Source organism: Hemiscyllium ocellatum, chromosome 29 (assembly GCF_020745735.1).
Source record: "Hemiscyllium ocellatum isolate sHemOce1 chromosome 29, sHemOce1.pat.X.cur, whole genome shotgun sequence".
In the NCBI taxonomy this organism is placed as follows: Eukaryota; Metazoa; Chordata; class Chondrichthyes; order Orectolobiformes; family Hemiscylliidae; genus Hemiscyllium; species Hemiscyllium ocellatum.
In genome coordinates, this window is record NC_083429.1 from 8653633 (window position 1) to 8671901 (window position 18269).

The 18269-nt window shown below is 44.0% G+C and overlaps 1 non-coding gene across 1 annotated transcript; it reads right to left on the reverse strand.

Moving 5' to 3' along the window:
- Window positions 1–16812: 16812 nt before the first annotated feature.
- trnai-aau (transfer RNA isoleucine (anticodon AAU)) lies at window positions 16813–16886 on the reverse strand. Its single transcript has one exon. It is a non-coding gene; the product is annotated as a tRNA-Ile (tRNA).
- Window positions 16887–18269: the final 1383 nt, after the last annotated feature.

An 18269-nucleotide genomic window follows, 5' to 3' on the forward strand; every position in this document is an offset into this window, starting at 1 on the left:
GGTACCGCGATCGAGTTGTGCGTCTATCCCTGTCAAATGTTTTATTGCGCTGGCGAGGCTTTCTGCTTGGTGATTTTGTGGTTCACTTTGTTTGGAAATACAGCAACGCAGCTGAGATCCGGCATGGGACCAACGAGTTGCTGTTCCAAGACAGCAACGGTCGGCTTTCGAATGAATACACATCTGAATCGATCATGTGACAAGTTCTTGCAGGCGATGAAAGTAAAAGCCGCGATGAACCTTGGCATAGGGTAGCTAACATGGCCAGTGTGGGGATTGAATCAACGACCTTGGCGTTATTAGCACCACGCTCTAACCGGCTGAGCTAAATGACAATCGCAGCTGCCCCACCCCAAAGCAAATGCCTACATGGCCCGTGCTCACAATCACGGCGGCTATTCATTTTCTGCTTTGCAATCCATCGCACGCTCGTCTGAGGTATTTCCTTTCGTTGCAAAACTTTTCAACAAAAAAAGGCATTGACTTTTCCTAACGCGCACCCTCGAGCTAACCATTTGCTCTGATATCCAAAATTAAGCACAACGTCCGGACGCATGCAATTTCAATCGCAATGCCACCAGCTCAGCTGCAGTTTGTCATGATGACAAATATCGTCTGAAGAAACGAACCTTCAACGATCGCTCACTCTGCTTCTTGAAACTCACAGACCTTTGGAGTCAGGGTTATGTGCTGCTGATGAACTGCTGCGAACTTTATGCCAAATGCATTTGAATTGTAACCCAACTGTGGGATTCTTTCTGCTCCCAAAGGAGGCAGTTGCTTTAGAGTCAGCAACAGCGCAGAACTCAATTGCACGTTTTCCTCAATGATTCATGTTGCTTATGCAATCTTCGTTTGACAGCATATTTCGCAAGTTATCACGACTTCCTGCAGCGTTTGTCAGCGACAGATCAGCTGCTAAGATGACTGCTTCAGACAGCATGCTACTTCCTACATTTGAAAATGGAAAAGGTGCAAACGCTTACAGGCTGAACGCTCTCTCACTATTTTGCCTGGAGCGTCAGAGGCTGGGAGCTCATCTTATGGAGGTTTTTCAATCATGAGGAGCATGAATCGGGTAAGTAGATAAGTTCCTTTTGCTCAGGTGGGGCAGTGCAGAACGAGAGGGTATACATCTGTTGTGGACGGGTGAGAATTCGAAAGGCAATGAGGAGCAACGTCTTTGCGCAGAGGATGGTGCGTGTCTGCAATAAGTTGCCAGACGAGCTGGTGATGACTGGCACAATTCCAATGCTTTTAAGGAATTTGGACGTGAATTTGAATAGGAAGGCTTTAGAGAGACATTGGTCAAATGCATGCAATCGTGGCTGGATAATTTGAGGACATCTGTTCGGAATGGACGAGTTCGATCAAAAACTGTGTTTTCAGTGCTGTCCATATCTATTGCCTCTATGATATTGCAGGTAAAATTATAAAAAAGATGAATAAAATAATGAAGTAAAATTGTCGAAGTTGTTAAATTCAAACAACTTCGGATAATTTTATTTTCAATTATTTTAATTACCTTTTTCATTTGTGTTTTTTCACTTTTCTGTACCTCTTATTTCTTGATTGTCTCTCTTTCTGTCGCTTCCCACTCTTTCAATACATTTTTCCTCTCCTCTTCCCGCTTTGCTACGCTTCTCCCCTGTTTTCCATTTAGTCTGCTTCACACATCCCCCACATATTTTGTCACATAGCAGTGGCTTCAGCCTTGGTCATTCGCAGCTCCTAATCTCCCTTTAATCTCTCCGTGCTGCAGACAACATCCACCAGTCATCATGGGTAAGGCGATCGTGTCATGCGTCTCTCCCTGTCAAATGTTTTAGTGCGCCGGTGAGGCTTTCTGCTTGGTGATTTTGTGGTTTCGTGGGACACATTGTTTGGAAATACAGCAACGCAGCTGAGATCCGGCATGGGACCAACAGAGTTGATATTATATGACAGCGATACCAGTGCATCATGAAGCAAAACCTGTTCTTCCAACACAATTATGTGTTCCTGATATCTTCCAGGACTCTGGTAATATCACTTAGTATCTCACTCTTGCTCTTGCTCTCACTTTCTCTCTCTCTCTCTCTCCAGATTTTCCAGATCTCTATGTCTTCAATAATTTATAACTTCTATAACAGTTCCGATCTCTGTAACCTCCTCCCAGCCCAATAGTCCCTCCGCATATTTGAAATGTACTGCATTATGGACTACCATCCCTATCGCTGTAACTTGCTTCAGTGTTTACAACATGTCTTATCTAGGTAGTCTCCTCCTCCAATAACTGGAGACAGAGACTTGCAGCATGGAAACTTTTCCTTCAACCCAACTAGCCCATGCTGACCAGAGTCAATGAACGAGTTGCCTTTCCCTGTATTTGACCCGTATTCTTCAAACCTTCTCTTCCCCATGTACCTGCCCAACTTTTCCATGTTGTAATTGTACTTTTCTCTAACATTTCCGCTGGAAGCTCATTCCATAACTGCACCATCCACTGTGTAGTAAATTTTCTCCTAAAATCTCTTTTAAGTATTTCCTCTCCCATCTCATATTTATGCCCGCTGGAAAACAGAACATGACAGCACAATACAGCCCCTTCTGCCTTAGATTTTGCGCCAACCTGTAGACCCAATCTGAAGCCAATCGAACCAACACCATTCCAATTCTTGTCCATACCCCTACCCAAAAACCGTTTAAGTGACTATTCTGAGCAAAGAACCTACCACTGGCATCTATCCCAAGTATTAAAATTAATATCTGCCTCGTGCTAGACATTGCCATTCAATAGAAAAGGCTCTCACTATACAACCCATCTCACCTGCTGATTATCTTATATACCTCAATTAATTGACCTCAAACACATTCTCTTGAACAAAAGCAGCTTAAGTCCCTCAGCCTTTCCTCATAAGACCTTCCCTCCATACCAGGTAACTTCCTAGTAACTCTCCTCTGAATCATTTCCAAAGCTTACACATCCATCCTGTAATGCAGTGATGTGAACAAATGTGGCCACACACAGAGTTTTGTACAGCTGCAGCATGATCTCATGGTTGCGAAACACAATCCCTCTACCAATACAAGCTCACACACTGAATGGCTTCTTAAACCTGTGTGGCAACTTTCAATTATCTATGTACATGGACATAGAGATCTCTCTGTTCGTCTGCACTAACTACCATCTTATCATTATCCCAATACTCTTATGTTCCAGAGTGAGTCGCCTCACACCTTTCCACATTAAACTCCACTTGCGAACTTTCAGTCCAGCTGTGCAGCTTATCTATATCTTTCTGTAACCTACAACATCCTTCGTCACTATCCCCATCTCTACCAACCTTAGTGTCTTCTGCAAATTTACTAACCCATCCTTCAATGCCTTCATTCATGTCATTTATATAAATGACAGCAACAGTGGAACCAAAACACATCCAGGCAGTTCCCACTAGCAACTGTACTCCAGGATCAATCTTTATCATCAACCACTACCCTCTGTCTTCTTTCAGTGAGCCATTTCTGATCCAAACTGCTTAATCACCCACAATCCCATGCCTCCGTATTATTGGCAATAGCCTACCATGGGGAACCTTAACAAACGCCTCACTGAAATAATTATGCACCACATCATCTGCTTTACCGTCATCCATCTCTGTCTTCGTTCTCCTTCTTAAAGACCTCAATAAGGTTTGTGAGGCACGACCTGCCCTTCACAAAATCGTGTTGACTATCCCTAATCAACTTATTAATCTCAGATGAAGATAAATCCTATCCCTTACAAGCCTTTCCAACACTTTACCCAGAATCAAATTAATGCTCACACATCTATAACTACCAGGATTGTCTACACTCACCTGCTTGGGGTGGCACGTTGGTGCAATGGTTAGCACTGCTGTTTCACAGCGCCGGAGACCTGGTTTTAATTCCTGCTTCAGTCAACTGTCTGTGTGGGTTTCCTCCCACAGTCCAAAATGTGCAGGTTAGCTAAATTGCCCATAGTGTTAGGTGAAGGGATAAATGTAAGGAGGTGGGTTGCTCATCAGAGGGTCGGTGTGGACTTGGGCCGAAGGGCCTGTTTCTACACTGTAATTAATCTATTCTAAGGGGACAACATTTGCTCTCCTCCAGCCTTCTGGCACTACTCTTGTAAACAATGACGACATAAACCTAAAAGCCAAAGGCATGGCAATCTCCTTCCTGGATTCCCAGAGAATCCAAGGATAAATCACATCCAGCCCTGGGGACTTATCTATTTTTAGACTTTGTAGAATTGCTAACACCTCCTCCTTCTGCACTTCGATCCAATCTAGTTATGGACTCCACTACCCCGGGGTAATGACGTTGGCTAATCACCATACCTGTCTCCCTCGTGATTTAAATCATCGTCCTACGATTTCTATCATCGAAGGACAATGATACAAATATTTCTGCTCAGGTCTCTGCCACTACTTCTCCACAATGTTCTGGGATACACTTGTTCAGGGCCTAGTGCTTTCTCTACCTTTGTGTTCTAAGACCTCCAGCACCACCTCTTCTGTAAATAGAACTCTTTTCAAGCCATCAGTGTTTCTTCAACTGACTTGTCCGCACTTTCTGACATGAAATGTTCATTTCGGGTCTCACCCATCTTCTGTTATTCCACTCATGGATGGCCTTATTGATCTTTGTGGGGCCCTAGTCTCTCTCTCTAGATGCTTGTTGTACTTGTGTGCTGTAGAATTTCCTTGAATTCTCCTTAACCTAAAATGCCAAATCTGTCTTATCCCCCTATGTTGCTATCCAACGTATCCAGCCTGTCAGTTTCTGTTAAACCCTCCAGTATCAGTAACATCTTCGTCAATCTTTGCTTCATTTACAGTTTCAGGAAATGCTTCCTAAAGCAGGAGGATCAGAATTCTATGCAGTACTCCAACTGGGGACCCAGCAATGACTTATACAGACATATCATAATGTACCAACTCATGTCGTAATGCTGTGACCCATGAGAGTAAGTCTGCTAAATGCCCTTTCCCCACCCTGTCCATGTGTGATGCCACATCCAAGGAACAATATAACTGTACTTCTTGGTCTCTCTCTCTGTTTGCCAACACTGCCCAGGCCCGACCATTAATTGTGTTCGTCCTCCCTAGTTTGTTTTAACAAAATCCATCACCTGAATTCAACTCCATCTTTCATTCCTTGGCCCACTGGCTCAGTTGTTCGAGATCCCCCTCGATAAATGTATTTCCTGCTATAACCCGTGTTATATCCGGACTTTTATCGACAAACTCACTAGCAGTGACTCCTATGCTCTTACAGAAATGATTTCTGTAAATGATGCATAACAGTGGATCTAGTACTGTTCCTTATGGCACATGGCTCGTGATAGGCCCATAGTCTGCAGAACAACCCTCTCCCACCACTCTCTGTCTCCCAGTGTCAAACCAATTTTGTATCCAGTTGGATAGCTCTCCCTGCTCCCATGTGATCTAACCTTACTAACCAGTGTTCCACGCTAAACCCTGTCCAAGGCCTTGCTGTGGTCAGTATAGTCAAAGTCTCCTGTTCTGTCATCATCCATCTTCTTAGTCAACTCTTCAACCAACTCAGTCAAGTTTGTGAGACACTACTTGTGCAGGCTTCCAGCTCATCACCCGTAGCTGTCACTGACATGAGTATCTCTTTAAGGGGCACTTCTTCCTGACTTTACCCCAATGTCCTCGGATATACATGATTAGTTCCAGGGATTTGTCTATTTTTTATGCATTTTAAAATCTCCAGCAACTCTTGTTCTGATATGCGGAGTCTTTTGGTGACTTTATTTCCCTGACTTCCCCAGTCTTTAAGTTCTGATATGAAATTTTCGTTAAGGATCTCACACATCTCCTGTGGTTCCACACATGGATTATTCCATTGATCTTTCAGGGGATACATTCTGTGCCTAGTTAATCTTCTGTCGTTAGTATTCATATGGAATACCTTTGGATTTTCCTCAGCATTTCGTCAGTTTTCTCAGGTCTCCTGTTTGCCTTACTGCTCTCCCTCTTCAGTGTATTACTGCACCCACAATGTTCTTTGAGGAATCCAACTGGGCATATTTACATGGACCGCCTTTTTCTTGACCAGAATCTCAATATCCCAGTCATCCAGAATTTTCTACTTGTAATCAGCATTGTCCTTCACACTAACAGAAATATCCTCACCCTGAACTCTCTTTTTATCTTTCTTTTGAAAGATTCCCACCTGCCTAAGGTCCATTTACCTGCAAATAGTCTACACAATCAACTGTTAAAAGCTCTTGACCAATACCGTCTGGATTGGGGCAGGCCAATTTTGATGTTTCACTTCTGGACCAGGCCTGTCCTTTTCCATAACTGTTTTCAAACTAATATAGTTGTGCACACTTTGTCAAAGTGCTTCCCAACTAACACCTCAGTCCCTTTTTCTACCTTATTCCCCAAGGGGAGGTCAGATTCTGCCCTTTTCTCCAGGGGGAGGGCAAACATCCAGTGGTAATTGTGCACATCAGTACGCATGACATAGATACAGTTAGGTGGGTTCTGGTCAAGTGAGTATTGGGAGTTAGGTAAGAAGTTAAAAAGCAGGACGACAAGGGCAGTGAGCTCCAAATTACTCACAGTGCCGCTCGCAGTGAAAATGGAAATTAAAAGACTAGCCGGATGGATGAGTGCCTGAGGAGCTGGCGGAGGGGTAAGGGTTTTTACGTCTTGGATCATTGGGATCTCTTCTGCAGTGGAGGTGACCTGGACAAGGGGGGCTGGTTACACTTGAACCAGAGGGGTACTAGCAACCTGGGAGGGGGATTTGCTAGTGTTAGCTGGGAGGGCTTAATCTGGTTTGCCAGGCGATTGGGATTCTGAAAAAGAGAGAGACCATCGGCCAGTCAGAGGAAACTTCACAGCCACCGAGAGCAAGTTTCCTATTCAGAATATCCAGGGGCACAGTCAAGGGAGGGAAAAGACATCTGGTTTAAAGGGCATTTATTTCGTGAGGCCTGACAGATAAGGTAGGTGAGCTCAGAGCATGGATTGGCTCTGGGGACTGGGATGTTATAGCCATAACAGAAACATGGCTGAGAGAAGGGCAGAACTGGCAGCTCAGTATTGTGACAGAAAGACAAGTAAATGAGGAGGGGAGTGCGCTTTTGATAAGGGAGAGCATAACAACAGTGGTCAGAGAGGATATTCCTAAAGAGTCATCAAATGAGGCCATATGGTTAGGAGTTAGAAAGAAGAAGGGGGCGGTCACTTTGATGGGACTGTATTACAGACTCGCAAATAGCCAGCGGGTATGAGAAGAGTGGATGTGTAGAGAGATTGTATAGCTGTAAGAATAAGAGAGTAGTATTGATTGGAGATTTTAATTTCCCCTGGATTGACTTGTGAATTTAGAGAATAAAAGGCTCATAGAGGTTACAATTTGTCAAATGGGTCCAAGAAAGTTTCCTTGACCAATATGTAGACGGTCCTATTCTACTCAGGTGGGCACAACATTGAATCTCCCCTGAGAAAACGAGATGAGGAAGTGACTGATGTGTCAGTCAGAGAGCACTTTAGGTCCAGTGACCGCAACTGTCTTAGTTTTAACATAACTATAAAAATGATAGGAGAGGTCCACAGGTTAGGGAGCTATGCTGGAACACAGCCAGTTTTGGGACCATGAAGCAGGACCTAGCAGAGGTTGGGTGGGTGAGTCTGTTTGAAGGAAAAGAAACGACTGGAAAATGGGAAGCTTTTAAAAGTGTGATACGGAAAATCCAGGGTTAGTATGTACCTGTTAGGGTGAAGTGAAAATAGCAGGTTTAGGGATCCCTGGCTGATGAAGGATATTTAGGCTCTGGGCTGGCAAATGAAGATGGTATACATTGGGTTTAAGGGTTCCGTATCTACCGAACCTCTTCCAGCACTAAAGACAAAATGAATCTATGGAGACCCTATAATCTTCTCAGGCCTCGGCCACACTCCGATCTGTCGAACCCACTCCAGTCCCTGTGACTGTTCCAATCCAGTTCCTCAAGGACCTGCGATCTGTGTAACATGCTCTCATCACTATCACCCACCCTGCCAATGTAAGGTCTTCCAATATTTCCACCCATCTACTCATCTGCATAAACTTCTCCAGCTCTTACATCCCTATATGTGTTAATGACAACCTCCCCTACAACACTTTCCCACTTAGGCCAAACTGGAGGAGATTGCTAGTGCTCCTTTATCTGTGTAACTGTCTCCAATCAAAATTGCTGTTCTCATCTCCTGGAAAACCTGTCCGATTCCACATCCTCCATGTCTAAATAACACCAGAACCTAAGAATTTCGATATCTCTAAACCTGTTCAGTCCCAACTACCCTCCATATGTATTTTTTCTTCCAGTCTATACAACCTACATTATCTCTGTAATCTGCTCCATTCCCTAAATAGTCCCTGTCAGTATAAACCAGCACTGTCCTACCACTATCCTTATTCCTGTCAACTGCTCCATCCCTCCCAACCTGCCCATCTTCATGAACTCCTGCAGACCCAACAGCTCTTTGCATTTCTGTAACCTCTTGAGGCTCTATGGTCCCCTCTCCCTTTCAAACTACCTGCAGTCCCCAAATCCCTCCCAATATGCGTCCTCTGCTCCAGACCAGGCTATTGCTGTCTCTGTTAACACCTCCACATCTGCCAATTCTTCCGATTTGTATAACTTCATTCAGACCCCATACTCTCCATCTTCCTGAATCCTCTTCCTGCCATTGCAATCAAAATCATGTTTCCGTAAAATCCACCAGTGCTTAAACCCTCCCTAACTCAGTAACCTCTTGCAGTCCTAACAAAACACCTAAACTGTGAAACATTTCATTTTGCAACAATCCTCCCTCCTTCCCTCCTCAAATGCGTTCATAATCATGTAACCTCCCAATTACTGAATCCTCCTTTTGGCACTGCAACCCTCCGAATGTCTGCAAATCTTCCTGTCCTGATATCCCTCCCTATCTCTGTAACCCCCACCACCCGCCAATGCCCATTTGGGGATGCTAGCAGAGGAGAGAAGAATTGTAGAGTCCGGGCCACGTTACGGAGGTAGAATCTTGGGAATTACAGATTTGGTCTAACGTCTGTGGTGTGCAGATTATTGGAGAGGACTCTGACAGACAGGATTTATGACTACTTGGAAAACCATAGTTAAATTTTAGACAGTCAGCACGGGTTTGACAGGGGCAAGTCATGCCTCATAAACCTTATTGAATTCTTTGAAGATATGACAGAATATGTTGAAGCTCATACAGAAAATAAGGAGGCATGGGATACAGGGAAATCTGTCTGTCTGGATACAGGATTGGATGGCCCAGAGAAGACAGAGTATGGCAGCAGATAGACAGTATTGAGCCTGGAGCTCAGTGACCAGTGGTGTTCTGTAACAGTCGGCTTTGGGACTCTGCTCTGCTCTCTCTGATTTTTATAAATGACTTGGATGTGGATGGTGGAGAGTGGGTTAGTAAGTTTGCCAATCTGGTGGAGTTTCATTCTGGAAGGTGGAATTTGAGTACAGAATGCAGGGTGAAAGGCAGAATCCTTGGCCGTATGGAGTATCAGAGAGATTAAGGGGTCCGTGTTCATAGATTCCTCAAAGTTGCCACGCACGGTGATAGGGTGGTTGTGTTTGTTTTCCTTAGCAAGGGGATTTATTTGAAGAACAGTAAGGTTTTACTGCATCTTTATAGTATCCTGGTGAGACCACACTTGGAATATTGTGTTCAGTTCTGGTCCCCTCTATACAGGAAGGATGTGCAAGTTTTAGAGAGCTTACACAGGAGATTTACCAGGATGCTGCCTGGAATGGAGGGTATTTCTTATGAAGAAAGGCTGAGGGAGCTAAGGCTTTTCTCATTGGCGTGAAGAAAGGGGGGGCCAAGGTGGTAGAGGTGAACAAGATGATGAGAGGCACAGAGTGAGTGAATAGTCAGAGACTTTTTCTCCTATGGCATAAATGGCTATTACAAGGGGGTGTAATTTTAAGGTGAATGGAGGATGGATAAAAGAATAGAGAATGGTAGGTGGTTGGAATGCACTGACTATGGTGGTAGTAAAGTTAGATACTTTCGGGACATTTAATAGACTCTTGGATAAGCACATGGATGATAGCAAAATTAAGCTTATGGAAGTTAGTTTGGTCTTATAGTCGGATCAAATGTTGGCATGGCGTCATGGCCGAAGGGTCTTGTGCTGTACTGTTCTGTGTTCTACGTTCCGTATGGTAAATGGGTAATAAGCTCAGATCAGTGTAAAAGGATATGGCATTCAGGAGAAGCTAGTCAACTGGATGCAAAATTGGCTTGATGGTTGGAGACAGAGGGTGATGGGAGACATGTTGTTTTTCTGACTGGAGGCATGTGACCAGCGGTGTAGTGGTTCCCCTGCTGTTTGTCATTTGGGTAAATGGTTTCCTGGTAAGTAAGGTTTTTGGGTGATACTGAAATTGGTGGTAAACTGGACAGTGATGAAGGTTATCTGTGATACAACAGGATGAACAGTACTGCTGGGAGAGTGGGCTGAAGAATAGCAGATGAAGTGGAATTAGATAAATGTGCCATGTTCCATTTTGGTGAAACAAACCAGGTTGGGACTTGTACAGCTGATGTTCGGGCCCTGGGTAGTGTTGTCAGTCAGAGACACGGGGATGCAGGTACACAGTTCTTTGAAAGTTGCATCACAGGCAGGCAGGCTGGTGAAGCAGGCGTTTGGGATGGTTGCCTTCATTGGGCAGAGCATGGAGAGTAGGAGTTGGAATGTCATGTTGTATCTGTACAAGACATTGGCGAGTCTACCATAAATGCATTGCTGATCAGTGGGAAGAACTCATCAGGTTCACTTCCCTGCTTTAGGGAAGGACAACAAATATTCTCACATGGTCTGGCCAACATGTGACTCCAGACCCACAACAAGAGGGCTGACTGAGCTATCCTCTGGGTAATTAAGAGTGGGGTCAAGGAATGTAAGTCCAGGCAGTGACACCCACATCCCATAAATGATTAAATAAAAATTCATATGTCCCTCCCTACCTCTGCAAACCCCTCCAGCTGCAACACCCGTACTTAGTTTGAAACACACTTCAGGCCCTGACCACTCTCTGTAACACTCTCACTACCACCAGCACCTTCACCTCTCCCTGTTCCTATTGTGACACTCTACCCTCACAGGGATTCCTCTTCCAATTGCCCTCCTCCTGCTAACAGACCCTTTCCAACCCCTTTAACACTTACTCCTAAAGCACACTCGCACTTCAGGATTTTAAGTACTTTTTGGTGATCTTCTCAGCCTCATAATCTAAGGTGATCCATTTTGTCCTGAGTGAGAGACAGGTGTGAGTTTCTTGTTAAGGTTTTGTCTGTTTCAATGGAATATCCTTTTGTTCAGTGATTTTCACTGTTCCTTCAAAAGTTTATCACTGTTCATTTACGCACACACATGTTTCAGTCTGTTAGGCTGTTTACCTTGGTCAGTTCTTCTCTCAAACTCATGCAATTGGCAATTCTTGCTTTTAGTTGTAGCTTGTCCTTTCTGTGATTCACTTTAAAACTTTATATTTCTTTAAACTGCATTTTATCACAATTTCCCAGACGATCTCTCCAGGTGACATCACTCATTCACTAAGTTTCATCACGCAACGGTTGATCTGACATAGTTACATCCCGAGCCAGTTGCACAATGTGTTATTTAAAGAAACACTGAAAAAAATTCTCCGAACTTCCCTTCCAATATCACTGTTGTCAGTGTGATTGTCAAGATTATGCGAATTTTGAATTTTCACTGAATTTTTCGTAATGCCTTTATTAAAAATTCCAGTGAGTTCCTGTGTAATGCAGTGATGATCAATGAAATGCTGTTCAGTGGCCTAAAACTGTTCTGCTGCTGGTGTCCTTGGCAAGTAGTAGCCAGAATTTACTTTCAGACTGACTCTACTTCATGATCTGCGGCCAAATACTTTCTCTGTAATGCCTTTGTTATCAATTATTGTTAGCGTTGTCCACTTTGCATGAGTTTCCACAAAGTTGTGAACCATTTGAATTTTTATGTCCACCTTTTTTCACCCTGTAACCACGTCACCCTGGTGTCTAACTCTCTTTTATCTCTGTCACAAATTCATCTACCTTATGGCAGAGACTTTGTCCATTCCAAAAAAAACATAATTTAACTGCTTCCTACAAATTCCTGTCACAAATTGATTCGCTGACGTACAGTTTTAGTTAAACTTGGTCCCATCCTGTTCCTTTCTGCTTGTCTTCAGCCACATCCCCATGCTGTTCCAAAGCTTCACCTTTTCTATTTGGATTTGGAAAGCTCCTTTCACCTGAACCCTGTCCCTGCATCCTCTCTGTCAGTTTAAAGCCCTGTCCCTAAACCTACCGACGTGATTGGCCAGGCCACTGGTCCCAGCATACTTCCAGTGGGACAATCCGAATGGTTTATTTTTAAACTCAGGTATGGGATGTTGGTGTCTCTGTCTGACCAGCCTTTACTGCACAGCCCTCGCTGCCCTTGAGCTGAGTAATTTGCTCGGCCATTTCAGAGGCAAACACTTTGCTGTGGGGATGTCGTACAAACCATGTGAGCATGGCAGTTGCCCCCTAGTGTATTTTTGATGAACAAACATTGTTTTGGACATCAGCAATGATTTCAGACTTATTCATAGATTGTTAATTGCAATTTTTTAAAAAAATGATGATTGCAAATTCCACCATTTCTGATGGTGGGATTTAAACCTGCCTCCACAGAACATTGGGTGAGCATTTGGATACATGCTCTTGCAACAATACCACGAGGCCATCACTTCACCTGCTCAAAGGTTGCTCATTCCTGAGCACTGACACCAGGGCATCAGGAACCTAAACCTGTTCTTCCTACATGATTGTTTCGTTATGAAATTTTCCTGCCCTCTGGTGCTATCACTCAGACTCTCTTCATGTGGTATCCCTCACTGTGAGGGTCGAATTGCTGCCCCTGTCAGCGTCTCTCACTCTTGCAGCTTCTCCGGATCCTGAACCAATTTAAGTCTTTACTCCAGAGAGACGCAGCAGCATATGCAAGAGATGGAGACAGGGTTTTTCAGATCTCTGTTGGACTTAGTGCCATTCTCCATGTGTATCCCTCACGGGATCAGTCTAATTTCCCAAATTGTTGATTCCTCTGACTCCTGTAGGTATTAGGAACGGCCTGACTCAATAGACTTCCCAGCTGCTGGATGTCTCGTCCATCGCCACATTGAGGATGGTTGATCAGCCAGGGAGACAAAAGGAATGGAGATTTGGAGTCTTCAATAAATCCTGCAGTGAGGTAAGATCACTCGCAGTGAACAGAGCAGAGAGCAAAGAGAGAGCTCCAAACATCGGTTAACAAAACATGACATAGATACAGTGCTGGAAGGGGAGCACATTACAGACACACCCCAGGCTCAATCAACACCCCTATTGTAAGTTCTGTTGTGCTAAGACTCACTACTCTGCAACAATCTATCTATGGAATGTTATGGTGACTTAGTGTCTTCAATAATTTGTAACTCCTATAACAGTTCCTGTCCCGATAACATCCTCCCTTCCCTATACTCCCTCCACATATTGGATTCCTCCCTTCCCTATACTCCCTTGACATATTTGGATTGTACTGCATTCCTGACTACCAGCCCTGTGGCTGTAACTTGCTTCAGTGTCTATAACGTGCCTTATCTCAGTAGTCTTCTACAATAACAGGAGACAGGGTCATCCAGCACGGAATAGGTTCCTTCGATCGAACTAGTCCATGCTGAACAGAGTCTATGAACGAGTCGCGTTTCCCTGCACTTGAGCCATATCCCTTCAAACCTTCTCCTCTCCATGTACCTGCACAAATGTCTTTTCCATGTTGTTATTGTACTTTTCTCTATCACTTCCCCTCGAATCCCATTTTCTACCTGCACCGTACTCTGTGTGGAAAATCTTCTCCTCCAAATTCTTTGAATTTTTTTTCTCTCCCATCTCCTACTTATATCCTCCAGACACAGAACATAAGAACATGACAGTACAGTACAAGCCCATCGGCCCTCAATGTGTGCTAACCTGTGGACCCAATCTGAAGCCCATCTAACCTTCCCTATTCCATTCTCCCATGGCTATCAGTGATAGAAATATCTCTTTATGGGACCCCACAATTTCTTCCTGAGCTTCCCGCAATATCCTGGGATATACATGATTAGTTCCCAAGGATTTGTCCATCTTATACGCATTATAGAACCTTCACTACCGCCTGTTATATTAAGTGGAGTCTTTTGAAGACGTTATTGTTCCTTATTCCCTGACTTGCCCAGTATTCCACCAAGTTAAGTTCAAACATGAAATTTTTGTTCAGGATCTCACCAATCTTCTGTGTTTCCACACTTGGATGGCCCCATTCGTCGTCAAGGAGCCATATTCTTCCCCTAGTTAATCTCCTGAAGAATATACTTGAAGAATCACTTTGGATTTTCCTCAGCCTGATCTGCCAATGCTTTCTGTGGTCCCCTTTGTGCCCTCCTGATTTCCCTCTTAAGTGAATACTCCACCCGCTATGTTCTTCAATAGATTCCCTGAATCCAGCTGGCTATGTGAAACGTGCCCCCTTTTTGTTGACCAGAATCACAATTCCCCCAGTCATCAGTGTATCCCACTTGTGTCAGCATTGTCCTTCACAGTAACAGAAAGATGATATCCCTCAAATATCATTTTATCGCTCTTTTGAAAGCTTCCCACCTGCCTGACGTCCCTTTACCTGCAAATAACCTCCACAATCAATTGCCAAAAGCTCTTCACTAATACCTTCTGGATTGCGGCAAGACAAATTTTGATCTTTAACTTCTGCACCAGGCTTGTGCTTTTCCATCACTATATTCAAACTAATACAATTGTGCTCACTTTGCCAAAGTGTTGCCCCACTAATGCCTCAGTCCCTTTCCCTACCTTGTTCCCCAAGGGGAGTTCAGGTTTTACCCCTTCCTGCAGTCCAACCATTTACATTCTGACTGAGATATTTTTCTTGTACATGCCTAACAAATCCCACCCATTCAAGCTCTGAGCACTCTGGCAGTCCCAGACTAGGTTTGGAAAGTTAAAATCCCTGACCATTCCAACCCTATCATTCTTACAGATATCTGAGATCTCCCAACATATTTGCTGCTCAAACTCCCGCTGACTGTTGTTGGCCTGTAGTACAGTCATATCAAACTGATCACCCATTCCCATATCTCAATTGCACCATTATAGCTTCAATGGGTGTTCCCCAGGAATATCCTCTCCAAGTGCTGCAGTGATATTTCACTGATCAGAAACTCCACCCCCTCCTCTCTCACCTCCTGTTCTATCCACACTGTGGAATCTGTACCCTGGATCATTGAGCTCCCAGTCCTGTCCCACTCTCAGCTGGGTTTCTGCCATATCTATGGTATTCCAGTCCCATGTTCTCATCCATGCGCCGACTTCATTTGCCTTAATTATTAGGCCTTTTATTTTGAAATAAATGCACTTTAATCAATCAGTTTTCCCTCAATGTCTGCTGTGCTCTTTCCTGATGTTTCTACTTAAGTTCCTGTCTTGAAATTCTGTCCCAGCCTCTACATTCACACTGCAGCCTGGCACCATCCACCTCACTATGGACAACACCCTCAGCTTTCATGTCATCTGCAAACTTACTAATGATACCTTCTGCTTTCACATCAGAGTTATTAATGTATATAATAAACAGCAATGGCTCCCGTACAGATCCCCGTGGTACACCCGTTAGTGAAAGAATTTCAATTGTAAAAACAGCCCTCCACCAGTTGTGGATCCTGTTTGCCAAATTGCCTTGGATCCTATTGGTCTGTTTGACCAGCCTTCTATATGGGATCTTGTGAAACGATGTAATGAACTCCATGTAACCCACATCATCTGCACAGCCATCATCAAAATCCTCAATCGTAATTTCAAATATAAATCTCAGCTGAATTTGGGAAAGGATCTTACTCTACCAAATGAATGATGAGTATCCCAAATCGATCTCTGCCTTTCCAAATTTTGATTCATTCTGTTCCTCAGAATTGTTCCCAACAATTTCTCTCCCTCTGCTGTCAGACTGTCTGCTCTGTAATTAGCTGGCCTATCCCTGCTGCCCTTCTTGAACAAAGGAACCACATTAGCTATCGTCCAGTCATTCCACACTTTATCAGTGGCCAGCAAAGTATTAAATATATCCACCAGGGCCCCAGCAATCTCCTCCCTTACCTCCCATAGCAGCGTGGGGTACATTCAACTGGGCACTGGGGATTTCTCCACATTTAAGCCTGTGAAAACATAAAATACCTCTTCGTTATTGATCGTAATATGTTTGAGAAAATCACCATCCCAACTGAAATCCCCAGCTATGATGCCTTGCTCCTGTGTGAATGCAGATGGGAAGTATTCATTGAAGACCTCACCTACTTCCTCTGGCTCCATGTACCGATTGTCCCTTTGCATTTCTTTGTGAAAACAATTGACACTGATTGATTTGCTGCAGACAACATCCACAAGTCATCATGGGTACGGCGATCGAGTCGTGTGTCTATCCTTGTCAAATGTTTTATTGTGCTGGTGAGGCTTTCTGCTTGGTGATTTTGTGGTTTCGTGGGATACTTTGTTGGAAATACAGAAACGCAGCTGTGATCCGGCATGGGGCCAATGAGTTGATGTTCCATGACAGCGATGGTCGGCTGTTGAATGAACACACATCTGAATCGATCATGTGACAACTTCTTGCAGACGGTGAAAGCAAACGTCACGGAAAACCTTGACACAGCACAGCTGACGAGACGAGCGCTGCACATGGTTAGTGTGGGGATTGAACCCACGACCTTGGCGTTATTAGCACCACGCTCTAACCAGCTGAGCTAACCGACCTACGGGGCCTTTGTGCCAAAACAAAGGCTTCTATTGCCTGCGCTCACAATCACGGCAGCTATTCGTTTTCTGATTTGCAATCGATCGCACGATCGTCTGAAGTGTTTCCTTCCGTTGCAAAGCTTTTTAACAAAAAAAACATTGACTTTTCCTAACGCGCACTCTCGAGCTAACCATTTGCTCTGATATCCAAAATTAAGCACAATGTTCGGACGCATGCAATTTCAATCGCAATGCCACCAGCTCAGCTGCAGCTTGTCATGTTGACAAATATCATCTGGTTGAAACGTACCTTCAACGATCGCTCACTGTGCTTCTGGAAACTCACAGACCTTTGGAGTCAGGGTTATGTGCTGCTGATAAACTGCTGCGAACCTTATGCCAAATGCATTGGAATTGTAATCCAACTGTGGGATTCTTTCTGCTCCCGAAGGACGCAGTTGCTTTAGAGTCAGCAACAGCGCAGAACTCAATTGCACATTTTGCTCAATGACTCATGTTGCTTTTGCAATCTTCGTTTGACAGCATATTTAGCAGGTTATCACGCCTTCCTGCAGCGTTTGTCAGCGACAGATCAGCTGCTAAGATGACTGCTTCAGAGACCATGCTACATCCTACATTTGAAAATGGAAAAGGTGCAAACGCTTACAGGCTGAACACTCTCTCACTATTTTGCCTGGCGCGTCAGAGGCTGGGAGCTGACCTTATGAAGGTTTTTCAATCATGAGGGGCATTTTTCGGGTAAATAGATAAGTTCGTTTCGCTCAGGTGGGGCAGTGCAGCACGAGTGGGTATAAATCTGATGTGGGAGGGTGAGAATTCGACAGGCAGTGAGGAGCAACGGCATCACGCAAAGGGTGGTGACTGTCTGCAATAAGTTGCCGGACGAGCTGGTGATGGCTGGTACAATTCCAATACTTTTAAGGAATTTGGATGTGTATTTGAATAGGAAGGGTTTAGAGAGACATGGGTCAAGTGCATGCAATCGTGGCTGGATCAGTTGAGGATATCTGTTCGGAATGGACGAGCCAGACCGAAGATTGTGTTTTCAGTGCTGTCCATATCTAATGGCTCTATGATATTGAAGGTGAAATGATAAAAGAGATGAATAAAATAATGAAGTAAAATTGTCTGAAGTTGTTAAATTCAAACAACTTCAGATAATTTTATTTCAATTATTTTACTTACCTTTTTTATTTGCGTTTTTCTCACTGTCGTGTACCTCTTATTTCTTGATTGTCTCTCTTTCTGTCGCTTCCCACTCTGTCAATACATTTTTCCTCTCCTCTTCCCGCTTTGCTACGCTTCTCCCCTGTTTTCCATTTTTGTCTCTGTTTCAGACATCCCCCACATATTTTGTCACGTAACACTGGCTTCAGCCTT